We start from the raw sequence: 16749 nt of genomic DNA, 5'->3' as shown, positions 1-16749 counted from the left end.
ATGCGCATATCTTGCGTATCTCCCTAACTTTCCTATATGTGCATATCTTCCGTATATGCACGTCGTTCATGTATCTGCATCGTATATGCACAAATTCCATATATAGAAATTGTCCATATACGGAAATTGTGCATATATGGAAGATACGACACATTTTTCCGTATATGCACGTCGTTCATGTATCTGCATCGTATATGCACAAATTCCATATACAGAAATTGCCCATATACGGAAATTGTGCATATAACGAAGATACGCCTGTATCTTCCGTATATGCACAATTTACGTATATGAGCAATTTTTGTATATAGAATTTGTACATATACAATGCAGATACATAAACGATGTGCATATATAGAATATATGCACATATAAGAAAGTTTGGGATATACAGAAGATATGCACATATCTCCCGTATATGCACAATTTATGTATATGGAATTTGTATATATTTTCGTTCATGTATCTACATAGTATATGCGTAAATTCCATATACAGAAATTTGGCATATACGGAAGATATGCGCATATACGGAAATTGCGCATATACGAAAGATATACACATATCTTCCGTATATCGCTAACTTTCCTATATGTACATATCTTCCGTATATGCATGTCGTTCATGTATCTGCATCGTATATGTGAAAATTCCATATACAGAAATTTCACATAAGCGAATTGTGCATATACGGAATATATGCGCATATACGAAAATTGTGCATATATGGAAGATATGCACATATCTTCCGTATATCCTAACATTCCTGTATGTGCATATCTTCCGTATATGAACGTCACTTATGTATCTGCAACGTATATGCGCAAATTCCATATATAGAAATTGCGCATATACGGAAATTGTGCATATACGGAAGATATGGACATATATTCGTATATGCAAAATTTCCGTATATGCGCAATTTCTGTATATAGAATTTGCGCATATACGATGCAGATACATAAACGACGTGCATATATAGAAGATATGCACATATAGGAAAGTTAGGGATATACGGAATATATGAGAATATCTTCCATATATGCGCAATTTCCGTATAAGCGAAATTTCTGTATATGGAATTTGCGCATATACGATGCAGATACATGAACGACGTGCATATACGGAAGATATGCACATATAGAAAAGTTAGGGATATACAGAATATATACGCATATCTTCCGTATATGTACAATTTTCGTATATGCGAAATTTCTGTATATGGAATTTGTGCATATACGATGTAGATACTTGAACGAAGATATGTACAAATTCCATCTACACAAATTGCGCATATACAGAAATTGTGCATATACGGAAGATATGCGCATATCTTCCGTATATCCCTAACTTTCCTATATGTGCATATTTTCCGTATATGCACTTAATTTACGTATCTGCATCATATATGCGCAAATTCCATATTCAGAAATTTTTCATAAACGGAAATTGTGCATATAGAGAAGATATGGGCGTATCTTTTATATATGCACAATTTCCGTATATGCGCAATTTCTGTATATGGAATTTGGGTATATACGATGCAGACACATAAACAACGTGCATATACGGAAAATATGCACATATAGGAAAGTTAGGGATATACGGAAGATATGCGCATATCTTACGTATATCCGCAATTTCTTTATATACGCATATATTCCGTATATGCACAATTTCTGTATATGCGCAATTTCTGTATATGGAATTTGCGCATATACGATGCGGATACATAAACAACGTGTATATACGAAAGACATGCACATATAAGAAAGTTAGAGATGTATAGAAGATATGCGCACTTCTTCCGTATATGCGCAATTTTCGTATATGTGCATATCTTCCGTATATGCACAATTTCCGTATATGGAAGATATGCCAAAGTTATGACCCCAGGAAGTTGATGTATCAATTTACCCGAAACAGAGCCCATAGTTTGGTGTTTCATCTCCTAGGGTTAGGTTTTTGGATGTTTAGAGTTTTCCATTATTTCTCAACAATAAATAGCCCTTCGAACCTCATTGTAACACAGTTTAGAGGCATGTAGCCACCACATCTTTTCTTAGAGATAAACTACCATCGCCCTAGCTAGTTTATTTCCATTTATGTTTGTAAGCATATTTCAGTATTCTACAGTAATGAAATGAAGTATTATTTCCACTCCATCTCTGTATTTATGGTTATTTCTGTAATTTATTGCGTTCCTGTATAAATCTGGATCATCAAAGGGACCCCGAAATCAGAAGACATGGCTTGTGAAAAATAAGGGTTTTGTCACCATTGAAAGGAGGAAGAACAGGTCCAGTTTAAATTGTTTTGGAGAAATCTCTATATTCTCTTAATACCATTTCTTTCACAAACCCCATTTTATCCCTTTATATTTCCAATTCTAGTCGTGTTTCCCCATTCCCCTTTGACATAACTTAAAAACATCATAGAACATACAGAAGGCCTTTTAAAAGGTTGGGACCTGCAACACTTTATCGCCATTGACACATTATCTTTTTCAACACATATCTGCTCATCTCCCTTTTCCTTTTGCGATTGCCATATCGCAAAGTTTCCCGCCTCCCGCAATAAAGTTCTTCCCCCGACGATTGTGATATCACAAATTCTCCATCGATATCGAAATATCAAAAATTCCCCATTGATTGTCATATCTAAGTCCCTCCTCCACGTGTCGATTGTGATAAGGTCCTCACCTCCAATCGCAATATTTCCACCTTCCCACTGATCATGATAGGGTCCTCTCCGTCGATCGCGATAAATCCTTCCCCTGCCGATTGTGATATCGCAATCAGTGATCGCACAAAACTTAACTCCCTCCTCCACTGAACTCCCTTTTGACTTGATTGTGATGAACCCGAAAGGTTATGTATTATGGTTTTCAGAAATTTCAGATCCGACATATTGGGAAATCACCATAAAATTAGTTTTAAATCCTCTTTTTGCTTTCCGATGGCAATATACGAGTTGTGGATTTTTGTTATAAATATTAAAGTAAAAATATATATTAAGTCTACATCTGTATGTTTTCGCAGCAATTAAAACGATGGAATGGAAATGGTAAACAAGAGGAACACTGAGATTTTCTTCATTAATTAATTGATTGATCTTGTTCATGTATCTACATTGTATATGCGCAAATTCCATATACAGAAATTTCGCATATACGGAGATTGTGCATATACAGAAGATATGCGCATATACGAAAATTGCGTATATAGGGAAGATATGCGAATATCTTCCTTATATCCCTAACTTTCCTATATATGAATATTTTTCGTATATGCACATCGTTTACGTATCTGCATCGTATATCCGCAAATTCTATATATAAAAATTGTGCATATACAGAAATTGTGCATATACGAAAGATACGCGCATATTTTCCGTCTATGCACAATTACTCTATATGCGCAATTTCTGTATATGGAATTTGTACATATACGATGCAGATACATAAACGACGTACATATATGGAAGATATGCACATATAGGAAAGTTAGGGATATAGGGAAGATATGCGCATATCTTCCGTATATACGCAATTTCCGTATATGCACATATCTTCCGTATATGCACAATTTCCGTATGTGCGAAATTTCTGTATATGAAATCTGCGCATATACGATGTAGATATATGAACGAAGATATGTACAAATTCCATACACAGAAATTTCGCATATACGGAAATTGTGCATATACGGAAGATATGCGCATATACGGAAATTGCGCATATACGAAAGATATGTGCATATCTTCCGTACATCCCTAACTTTCCTATATGTGCATATCTTCCATATATGCAGGTCGTTTATGTATCTGCATCGTATATGTGCAAATTCCATATACAGCGATTGCGAATATACAAAAATTGTGCATATACGGAAGATACGGGCATATCTTCGGTATATGCACAATTTCTGTATATGTGTAATTTCTATATATGGAATTTACACATATACGATGCAGACACATAAACAACGTGCATATACGAAAGATATGCACATATAGGAAAGTTAGGGATATACGGAAGATATGCGCAATTTCCGTATATGCGCATATCTTCCGTATATGCGCATATCTTCCGTATATGTGCAATTTCTGTATATGTAATTTGTACATATCTTCGTTCATGTACCTACATCATATATGTGCAAATTTTATATACAGAAATTTCGCATATACGAAAGATATGCGCATATACGGAAATTGTACATATACGGAAGATATGCGCATATCTTCTCTATATAACTAACTTTCATATATATGCATATCTTCCATATATGCCCGTCGTTTATGTATCTGCATCGTATATGCGCAAATTCCATATATAGAAATTGCGCATATATGGAAATTGTGCATATATGGAAGATACGCGCGTATCTTCCATATATGCACAATTTCCGTATATGCGAAATTTTTGTATATGGAATTTGTGCATATACGATGCAGATACATAAACGACGTGCATATACGAAAGATATGCACATATAGGAAAGTTAGGGATGTACGGAAGATATGCACATGTCTTCCGTATATGCACAATTTTCGTATATGCAAAATTTCTGTGTATAGAATTTGTACATATCTTCATTAATGTATCTACATCGTATATACGCAAATTCCATCTACAGAAATTTCGCATATACGGAAATTGTGCATATACGGAAGATATGCGCATATACGAAAATTGCGCATATAGAGAAGATATGTGCATATCTTCCCTATATCCCTCACTTTCCTATATGTGAATATCTTCTGTATATGCACGTCGTTTATGTATCTGCATCGTATATGCGGAAATTCCATATACAGAAATTGTGCATATACAGAAATTGTGCATATACGGAAGATACGCGGAAATTGTGCATATATGGAAGATACTGAAATTGTGCATATACGGAAGATACGCGCGTATCTTCTGTATATACACAATTTCCGTATATGCACAATTTCTGTATATGGAATTTGCGCATATACGATGCAGATACATAAATGACATGCATATACAGAAGCTATACATATATAGGAAAGTTAGGGATATAAGGAAGATATGCGCAATTTCCGTATATGCACATATTTTTCGTATATGCACAATTTCTGTACATGCGAAATTTTTGTACATAGAATTTGTGCATATACGATGTAGATATATGAACGAAGATATGTACAAATTCCATACACAGATATTGTGCATATACGGAAGATATGCGCATATACGGAAGACATGCGCATATCTTCTGTACATCCCTAACTTTCTTATATGTTCATATCTTCTGTATATGCACGTCGTTTATGTATTTTCATCGTATATGCGTAAATTCCATATACAGTAATTGCGTATATACGGAAATTGTGCATATACGGAAGATACGCGCATATATTCCTTATATGCACAATTTCCATATATGCGCAATTTCTGTATATGGAATTTGCGCATATATGATGCGGATACATAAATGACGTGGATATACGAAAGATATGCACATATAGGAAAATTAGGGATATAGGGAAAATATGCGCATACGAAAGATATGCGCAATATCTGTATATGTGCATATCTTCCGTATATGCGCATATATTCCGTAAATGCACATTTTTTGTATATGGAATTTGTACATATCTTCGTTCATTTATCTACATCGTATATGCGCAAATTCCATATACAAAAATTTCGCATATACGGAAATTGTGCATATATGGAAGATATGCGCATATACGGAAGATATGCGCATATCTTCCCTATATCCCTAACTTTCCTATATGTGCATATCTTCCATATATGCACGTTGTTTATGTATCTGTATCGTATATGCGCAAATTCCATATACAGAAATTGTGCATATACGGAAGATACGTGCGTATCTTCCGTATATGCACAATTTCTGTATATGGAATTTGTGCATATACGATGCAGATACATAAACGATGAGCATATACAGAGAATATGCATATATAGGAAAGTTAGGGATGTACAGAAGATATGCACATGTCTTCCGTATATACGCATGTGCATATATTCCGTATATGCACAATTTCTGTATATGTGAAATTTCTGTATAGAATTTGTGCATATCTTCGTTCATGTATTTATATCGTATATGCGTCAATTCCATATACAGAAATTTCGCATATATGGAAATTATGCATATACGGAAGATATGCGCATATACGAAAGATATGCGCATATCTTCCCTGTATCCTTAACTTCCCTATATATGCATATCTTCCGTATATGTACGTTGTTTATGTATCTGCATCGTATATGCACAAATTCCATATACAGAAATTGCGCATACACGATGCATATACATAAACGACGTGCATATACGAAAGATATGCACATAAAGAAAAGTTAGAGATATAGGGAAGATATGCGCATATCTTCCGTATATGCCCAATTCCTGTATATGGAATTTGTGCATATACGATGCAGATACATAAACGATGTGCATATAGAGAAGATATGCACATATAGGAAAGTTAGGGATATACAGAACATATGCTCACATCTTCCGTATATGCGCAATTTCCGTATATGCGCATATCTTCTATATATGCAAAATTTCCTTATATGCGAAATTTCTGTATATGTAATTTGCGCATATACGATGTACATATATGAACGAAGATATGTACAAATTCTATACACAGAAATTTCGCATATACAGAAACTGTTCATATACGGAACATATGAGCATATACGGAAATTGCGCATATACAGAAGATATGTGCATATCTTATGTACATCTCTAACTTTCCTCTATGTGCATATCTTCCGTATATATACATCGTTCATGTATCTGCATCGTATATGCGAAAATTCCATATACAGAATTTACGCATATACAAAAATTGTGCATATACGGAAGATACGCACGTATCTTTCGTATATGCCCAATTTTTGTATATTCGCAATTTCTGTATATGGAATCTATGCATATACGATGCAGATACATGAACAACGTGCATATATGGAAGATATGCACACATAGGAAAGTTAAGGATATATGGAAGATATGTGCATATCTTCCGTATATGAACAATTTCCATATATGCACAATTTTTGTATATGGAATTTGTACATATCTTCGTTCATGTATCTGCATCGTATATGCGCAAATTCCATATACAGAAATTTTTCATATAAGGAAATTGTGCATATACGGAAGATATGCCCATATAAAGAAAATAGAGCATATGTTGTGTATATCTTTAACTTTCGTATATGTGCATATCTTCTGTATATGCATTTCGTTCATGTATCTGCATTGTATATGTACAAATTCCATATACATAAATTCCGCATATAGAGAAATTGTGCATATACGAAAGATATGCACATATCTTCCGTATATGCACAATTTCTGTATATGCGTAATTTGTGTATATAGAATTTGCACATATACGAAGTAGATACATGAACGACATGCATAAATGGAAGATATGCATATATAGGAAAGTTAGGGATGTACGGAATATATGCGCATATCTTCAGTATATGCACAATTTTCGTATATGCTAAATTTATATGTATGAAATTTGTACATATCTTCATTCATGTATCTACATCGTATATGCGCAAATTTCATATACAGAAATTTTTCATGTACGGAAATTGCGCAATTACGGAGAATATGTGCATATCTTCCGTATATCCCTAACTTTCCTATATGAGCATATCTTCCGTATATGCACGTCGTTTATGTATCTGCATTATATATGCACAAATTCCATATACAAAAGTTGCGCATATACGGAAATTGTTCATATACGGAAGATACGCGCGTATTTTCCGTATATGCACAATTTCCGTATATGCGCAATTTCTGTATATGAAATTTGCACATATACGATGTAAATACATAAACGACATGCATATACAGAAGATATGCACATATAGGAAAGTTAGGATATAGGGAAGATATGCGCATATCTTCCGTATATGCGCATATATTTTGTATATACACAATTTCCATATATGCGAAATTTCTGTATATGGAATTTGCGTATATACGATGTTGATACATGAACGAAGATATATACAAATTCAATACATAGAAATTTCGCATATATGGAAATTGTGCATATACGGAATATATGCGCATATACGAAAATTGCACATATACAGAAGATATGCGCATATCTTCCGTACATCCCTACATTCTTATATCTGCATACTTTCAGTATATGCACGTCGTTTATATATCTGCATCATATATGTGCAAATTCCATATACAGAAATTGTGCATATACAGAAATTGTGCATATACGGAAGATACGTGCATATCTTCCATATATGCACAATTTCCGTATATGCGCAATTTTTGTATATGGAATTTGTGCATATACGCACATATCTTCTATATATGCACAATTTCCATAAATGCGCAATTTCTGTATATGGAATTTGTGCATATACGATGTAGATACATAAACGACGTGCATATATGAAAGATATGCACATATATGAAAGTTAGGGATATATGGAAGATATGCGCATATCTTCCGTATATGCACAATTTCCGTTTATTCGCATATCTTATGTATATACACAATTTCCGTATATACGTAATTTTTGTATATGAAATTTGTATATATCTTTGTTCATATATCTACATCATATATATGCAATTTTTATATACAAAAATTTCGCATATATGGAAATTGTGCATATACGGAAGATATGTGTATATACAGAAATTGTGCATATACAAAAGATATGCGCATATCTTTTCTGTATCCCTAACCTTCCTATATGTGCATATCTTCTGTATATGCACGTTGTTTATGTATCTGCATCGTATATGCGCAAATTCCTTATATAGAAATTCTGCATATACGAAAATTGTACATATACGAAAGATACGCGCGTATCTTCCGTATATGTACAATTTCTCTATATGGAATTTGCGCATATACGATGTAGATACATAAACGAAGTGCATATACAGAAGATATGCACATATAGGAAAGTCAGGGATGTACGCAAGATACGCGCATATCTTCCGTATATGCGAAATTTCTGTGTATGGAATTTGTACATATCTTCATTCATGTATCTACATTGTGTATGCGCAAATTCAATATATAGAAATTTCACATATATGGAAATTGCGCATATACAGAAGATATGCTCATATATGAAAGTTAGGGATAGCGGGAAGATATGCGCATATACGGAAGACGCGCATATATGGAAGATATGCGCATATCTTCCCTATATCTCTAACTTTCCTATATGAGCATATCTTCCATATATGCACGTCGTTTATGTATCTGCTTTGTATATGCGCAAATTCAATATACAGAAATTGTTCATATACGGAAATTGCGCATATACGGAAGATACACAATTTCCATATATGCGCAACTTCTGTATATGAAATTTGCACATATACGATGCAGATACATAAACGACGTGCATATCCGGAATATATGCACATATAAAAAAGTTAGGGATATAGGGAAAATATGCGCATATATCTTCCGTATATGCGTAATTTCTATATATGGAATTTGCGCATATATGATGCAGATACATAAACGACGTGCATATATGGAAGATATGCACATATAGGAAAGTTAGGGATATACGAAAGATATGCTCATATCTTCCGTATATGCACAATTTCCGTATATGCGCTTATCTTCTGTATATGCGCATATCTTCCGTATATGCGACATTTCTGTATATGGAATTTGCGCATATACGATGTACATACATGAACGAAGATATGTACAAATTCCGTATACAAAAATTTAGTATATACGGAAATTGTGCATAGGAATATATGCGCATATACGGAAGATGTGCGCATATCTTCCATACATGCCTAACTTTCTTATATGTGTATATCTTCCGTATATGCACGTTGTTCATGTATCTACATCGTATATGCGCAAATTACATATACAGAAATTGCGCATATACGAAAATTGTGCATATACAGAAGATACGCGCATATCTTCCGTATATGCCCAATTTTCGTATATGTGCAATTTCTGTATATGGAATTTGTGCATATACGATGCAAATACATGAACGATGTGCATATATGAAATATATGTATATATAGAAAAGTTAGGTATATATGCACGATTTCTGTATATGAAATTTGTACATATCTTCGTTCATGTATCTACATCGTATATGCACAAATTTCATATTTAGAAATTTCACATATACGAAAATTGTGCATATACGGAAGATATGCACATATACAGAAGATATGTATATCTTCCGTATATCCCTAACTTTCGTATATGTGCATATCTTCCGTATATGCACGTCGTTCATGTATTTGCATCGTATATGTGCAAATTCCATATACAGAAATTGCACATATACAGAAATTGTACATATACGGAAAATATGCGCGTAACTTCCGTATATGCACAATATCCATATATGCGCAATTTCTGTATATGGAATTTGCGCATATACGATGCAAATACATGAACGATGAGCATATAAGGAAGATATGCACGTATAGGAAAGTTAGGGATGAACGGAAGATATGCGCATATCTTCCGTATATGCATAATTTCCATATATGCGCATATCTTCCGTATATGTGAAATTTCTGTGTATGGAATTGGTATATATCTTCGTTTATGTATCTACATCGTATATGCACAAATTTCAGATACAGAAATTTCGCATATAGAGAAATTGTGCATATACGGAAATTGCGCATATACAGAAGATATGCGCATATCTTCCTTATATCTCTAACTTTTCTAAATGTGCATATATTCCGTATATGCACGTCATTTATGTATCTGCATCGTATATACACACATTCCATATATAGAAATTGCACATATACGGAAATTGTGCATATACGGAAGATACTATATGCACAATTTCCGTATATGCGCAGTTTCCATATATGGAATGTGTGCGTATACGATATAGATACATAAACGACGTGCATATACGGAAGATATACATATATAGAAAAGTTACGGATATAGGGAAGATATGCGCATATCTTCCTTATATGCGCATATTTTCCGTATATACACAATTTCTGTATATATGAAATTTCTGTATATGAAATTTCCACATATACGATGTAGATACATGAACGAAGATATATACAAATTCCATACACAGAAATTTTGCATATACGGAAATTGTGCATATACGGAAGATATGCGTATATACGGAAGATATGCGCATATCTTCCGTACATCTCTAACTTTCCTATATCTGCATATCTTCCGTATACGCACGTAGTTTATGTATCTGCATCTTATATGCGCAAATTAGATATATGGAAATTGTGCATATATGGAAATTGTGCATATACGGAAGATATGCGCATATCTTCCGTATATGCACAATTTCTGTATATCTAATTTGCGCATATAAGATGCAAATACATAAACTACTTGCATATACGGAAGATACGCAGATATAAGAAATTTAGAGATATACGAAAGATATGCGCATATTTTCCGTATATGCACAATTTCTGCCTATGCGCATATTTCTATATATATTTTTGTAAATGGAATTTGTACATATTTTCGTTCATGTATCTACACCATATATGCGTAAATTTTATATACAAAATTTTCGCATATACGGAAGATATGTGCATATATGGAAATTGTGCGTATACGGAAGATATGCCCATATCTTTTGTACAATCGTAAATTTTCTATATGTGCATATATTTCATATATGTACGTCGATTATGTATCTGCATCATATATGCGCAAATTTCATATAAAGAAATTGCGCATATATAGAAATTGTACATATACGAAAAATATGGCATATATCTTATGTATATGCACAATTTCTGTATAGGCGCAATTTCTGTATATAGAATTTGTGCATATACGATGCAGATACATAAACGAAGTGAATATACGGAAGATATGCACATATAGGAAAGTTAGAGATGTAAGGAAGATATGCGCATATCTTTAGATATGCACAATTTCCGTATATGCGCATATCTTTCGTATATGCAGAATTTCCGTCGAAAATTGCGCATATACGGAAGATATGCGCATATCTTCCGTACATGTATCTACCTCGTATATGCGCAAATTCCATATATAGAAATTTCGGATATACGGAAATTTTACATATACGAAAGATATGCGCATATACGGAAATTGTGCATATACGAAAGATATTCGCATATCTTCCCTATATCCCTAACTTTCCTATATGTACATATCTTCCGTATATGTATGTCGTTTATGTATCTGCATTGTATATGCGCAAATTCCCTATACAGAAATTGCGCATATATGGAAATTGTGTATATATTGAAGATACACAATTTCCGTATATGCGTAATTTCTGTATATAGAATTTGCGCATATACGATGCAGATACATAAGCGACGTGCATATACAAAAGATATACACATATAAGAAAGTTAGAGATATAGGGTAAATATGTGGATATCTTCCATATATGCGTAAGTTCTGTATATGGAATTTATGCATATACAATGCAGATACATAAATGATGTGTATATATGGAAGGTATGCACATATAAGAAAGTTAGGGATATATGGAAGATATGCGCATATCTTCCATATATGCACAATTTCCGTATATGCTCATATCTTCCATATATGCGAAATTTCTGTATATGGAAGATATGCACATATCATGGTTTTAATGCCCTATTAAATGTTTGATTTACATCACATAAATGCCTCCAACTAGTAATGATAGTCATACCATGGCATTATATAACTTGGATAATTCATGATAACAAAAAATAAATCATTACCCATTAACATAGAAATATTAAAGTTGTACTTAGAGTCTACATCAATGTCGAAGACCAAGAAATCACAAGTCTTACCAATTAAAATTGTCGTCTCTAATCAACCAACGCCTCCAGAAATGTCGCGTCTATTTGACAGTTATTACTGAAAAAATATTTACCGACGACCACTGCAGATTTACTCAGAACTCTGCTGTGAGAAGACATCTGCAAATATAAATACTGGCAACCCATTCAAGCCCAGCGTTAAATTTAAACAAGTACATTATCTGTGGTGGTTATATACATCGCAATCGCATTAAATATTAATTTCCAGAGCTAACCACATCTCTCACTAGCTGGGGATGCGGGGCAGTATGTGGCCACTTCAAAATTTACACAGGAAAACTAATGTTAACATTATGATAGAAAAATTTCTTGCATGCTGCTGAACTAATAGATCTCCGTGGATTCTAGATGTCACTGTGCAAGCAGTGACATAAAAAAATATTTATTGTGAAATTTTTCATTGTATTTCTTAAAAGCGAAGAAACAACTAACAACAGAAAACAATGTGTCCAGTGCTAGGTTGTGTCCAACTCGCACAGTCCCTGTTGTCATCTCCGTGCAGTGTAATGTGTCCAGTGCTAGGTTGTGTCCAACTCACACAGTCCCTGTTGTCATCTCCGTGCAGTGTTAGTGTTCGTGGCTAGAGCTATTTCCACCTCTATAGCTCCATTTATACACCCCCTATGTACCACAGGGCACGGACTCTCTGACATCTATTTAATTTTCAGGCAACATTTTCTGGTTAATAGTGATGCCCATTGAAATGAGCGGCATGTGTATCATGGCATGTCGTGTATCGTGTATGGTATGCTATCGATTCCCCATACCATCGGATATTAATTTCCATGGAATGTTATCATACGAAATAAAATACATGAGCTCGATTGCTCATCAGGTGGAATACGTATCAATATTGTAGCCATTAATGTTGTGTTATATGAATTTGAAAACGCGCTCAATATTCAAGTTCGAACTTGTAAAGGAGCTCAATATTCAAGTTTCATCTCTAAACCAGTGGTTTCACCAAATTTTGAATTGTATAATGGCGCTCTAGATTGGAATTTTGAATTTCAGTACCGGCGCTGCCATATTTTATTGAACTTGAAAGAAGCTTTGGTTGGTTATTGTTTCTTTGCTCAGCATGAGCTTCCGGAAGAGTTCGGTGCTGATCGCCATTGCGGTGGTTCTGGCTATCATTGCCTCTGCTGGTGAGAAAACTCATTTTAGCATTTGTTTTGTAAGGGCTTTAGCTTTAATTCTGCAACCCGGGACCAACAAGAAAATGCATTTATAGTTTGGTTCGTCTAGGGTTAAGCTTTAATTTTTTCAATTATCGTTGCCTCTGCAGCTGAGAACCAGACAAGAAAATGCATTTTATCGTTTGGTTCATCAACTCTTTAAGCTTTAATTTGTTCGATTATTGTTGCCTCTGTAGCTGAGAACTAGACATGAAAATGCATTTATCATTTGGTTATTGTTGCCTCTGTAGGTAGCTGAGAACTAGACATGAAAATGCATTTATCGTTTGGTTTGTCAGGGGTTTTAGCTTTAATTTCTTCGACTATAGTGCCTCTGCAGCTGAGAACTAGACAAAGAAAATGCATTTTATAGTTTGGTTCGTCGGGGGTTTTAACTTTAATTTCTCTGATTATCGTTGCTACTGCAGCTGATAAAATGCATTTTCTTGTCTTGTTCGTCCGGGGTTTTTGCTATAATTTCTTCGACTATCGTTGCCTCTGCAGCGGTTTTAGCTTTAATTTCTCTGATTATCGTTGCTTCTGCAGCTGAGAAAATGCATTTTCTTGTCTGGTTCGTCAAAATTTCTTTTTGAGCTTTGATTTCTGTGATTGACCGAGTAAATTTCATTTTTTGTTTTGTTTTGGTTTGCAGGGGCTGGCACTGTGGGTATCAACTATGGTCACAAAGCAGACAATCTTCCCCCGGCTTCCAAGATAGTGCCGCTGATCAAGAGCCAAGGCATCAAACAAGTTGAAGCTCTACGACGCAGACCCTGCAGCTCTACATGCATTCAGTGGTACCGACATTAAAATCACCATTGCCCTTCCCAATGAGCAACTCTCCAACGTTGCTCGTCGTCTTTCGCGAGCCTATGCCTGGGGTCCAGCAGAATGTGGTTGCCTACGTTCCGGGCACCCAGATCACGGCCATAGCTGTCGGCAATGAAGTCTTGGCCAATTCTAATGATTTCACCTCCTACATTGTCCCTGCCATGAAGAATATTCACATGGCTCTCGTCAAATACAACCTCGACGAAATTATCAAAGTGTCAAGCCCCGTTGCCACCAGTGTGCTCCAGAACTCTTTCCCGCCATCAACCGGACTTTTCAAGAGCGACCTTGTGGAGACCACGATAAAGCCAATGCTCGATTTTCTAAGCCAAACGGGGTCCTCTCTCATGGTCAATGTCTACCCTTTCTTTGCCTACTAGGGCGATGCCAACGATATTTCTCTGGACTATGCACTCTTTCGCCCCAGTGCCAGAGTCCGGGACAGCAACACCGGGCTCCTGTACACGAACCTCTTTGACGCACAGCTCGACGTAGTGTTCTCTGCAATGTCGGCCCTTGGGTATAAGAACCTCGACATTGTCGTGTCTGAGACTGGGTGGCCATCTAAGGGCGACGAGGGTGAAACCGGTGCTAACCTTGACAACGCTGCAGCCTACAATGGGAACCTCGTCAAGAATGTCCTCTCCAACTCTGGAACTCCGCTCAGGCCCCAGGCCTCTCTAGACACCTTCATTTTTGCTCTCTTTAATGAAAACCAGAAGCCCGGTCCCACATCGGAGTGCAACTATGGCTTGTTCTACCCAACCAAGGAGCACGTCTACAATATTGCTCTAACACCTGCAGCCATGAACAACCAGGCGCCCACCTCTGGAAGCAATTCCTCTTCCACCCCGGCCACCTCTGTGCAGCATCATCGCAGCAGCAGGACAACCCCAGAAGGAGCATCCGAGACGTGGTGCGTTGCAAATTCCAAGATCGATACTAGTAAGCTCCAGGCGGCATTAGACTATGCATGTGGAGAAGGGGCTGCGGATTGCAAGCAGATTCAGCCTGGGACGTCTTACTACAACCCTAACACGCTGGAAGCCCATGCTTCATATGCTTTTAACAGTTATTATCAAAAGAACAGCCGCAAGACTGGAACGTGCGACTTCCAGGGCGCTGCCTATGTCGTTACCCAGTGTCCAAGTAAGTTCATATATTATCCCAGGATTAGCTTACTTTTTGTCTACATATGCGCTACCATTATTGAAGGTCTTTTGATGATTAATTTTATGATGTGTTTTTTATCTTGTTGTTGTAGAGTATGGCGATTGCAAATTCCCGACAGGTTACTACTTTAGTTCATAGAAGATTAGTAGTACTATAGTTTAGAATCATCTCTTGTGAACTTTCTAGAGTGCTTGCAGGGCTCGATTTCGTTCCGTTTTGTATGTATATGAAGGGGCGTATCATTCTTATTATGAAATCAATATTCATGATTATAAAAAACGTGTTGTCAAAAAGGTTTAAATTTGATTTGTGTTTAACACCTTGGTTGAAATAGTGTTCCCCAATCAACATCCGGGCATAGATAAATCTCCAACACTGGATATTCTTGCTTCTTAAGCATAAAATTCAGGTTTTAACTCAATTTATTAACTTTCCTAAGATCTAAAGTGGTCGTTTAGCGTTTTGACCCTTAAGTAATGAAATGGTTTGCTAAGGAATCTGTATGAAATGGTTTTCTAAAGAATCCGTGATTGGTAATTTGGTATTTTTCTTAAATATATTGCAAGCATATTTTGGGATTTACAAGTTTGGGTTGGAATTACAAATTTTAGTTTGGAAAATTCTCTAAAAAAAAGTTTCTAAAGGAAGGATAATTTACAAATTTCTGTTGGAATTACAAATTTGAG

General features: G+C 35.4%; 1 pseudogene; it reads left to right on the top strand.

The window, feature by feature from the left end:
* Window positions 1-16459, top strand: part of LOC149234602 (glucan endo-1,3-beta-glucosidase-like) — a 40441-nt pseudogene extending 23982 nt beyond the window's left edge.
* Window positions 16460-16749: the final 290 nt, after the last annotated feature.

This window comes from Pinus tabuliformis, chromosome 8, assembly GCF_031772625.1.
Source record: "Pinus tabuliformis cultivar Carrire ecotype Pingquan chromosome 8, CPIR1, whole genome shotgun sequence".
Taxonomy (NCBI): domain Eukaryota; kingdom Viridiplantae; phylum Streptophyta; class Pinopsida; order Pinales; family Pinaceae; genus Pinus; species Pinus tabuliformis.
This window is presented reverse-complemented; position numbering and strand designations above follow the sequence as displayed.